A 374-nucleotide genomic window follows, 5' to 3' on the forward strand; every position below is an offset into this window, starting at 1 on the left:
GAAACGGAACTCTCTCTTGTTGCATCATCTTTCAGTTGTGGTTTGTGTAAATGCTTTCCTTATTGTCTTCATTGCGTCTACTTTACTAAGACAAATCATTTACGTAAACATTCACATTCATTACGTAAAGCACCGTTGTTGGGATTGGTTATGATAACGACTGAGGAAATTAATACTTGCACTTGGCAATAATGATTAAAAGGAGTCGGTAAAATAGGAGAATGATAGCAAGACATTAGTAATATTCGTAAAGATACTGGTAATGACAATGATAACAATGATAGGATGACATTTAGCATCATCATCATTTAAGTCAATTTATTTTGGTGTAAAATGAGGTGATCATTTACAACATAAATATCAAAGAATCATAC

The sequence above is a fragment of the Penaeus monodon genome, chromosome 27, assembly GCF_015228065.2.
Source record: "Penaeus monodon isolate SGIC_2016 chromosome 27, NSTDA_Pmon_1, whole genome shotgun sequence".
NCBI classification, from domain to species: Eukaryota; Metazoa; Arthropoda; class Malacostraca; order Decapoda; family Penaeidae; genus Penaeus; species Penaeus monodon.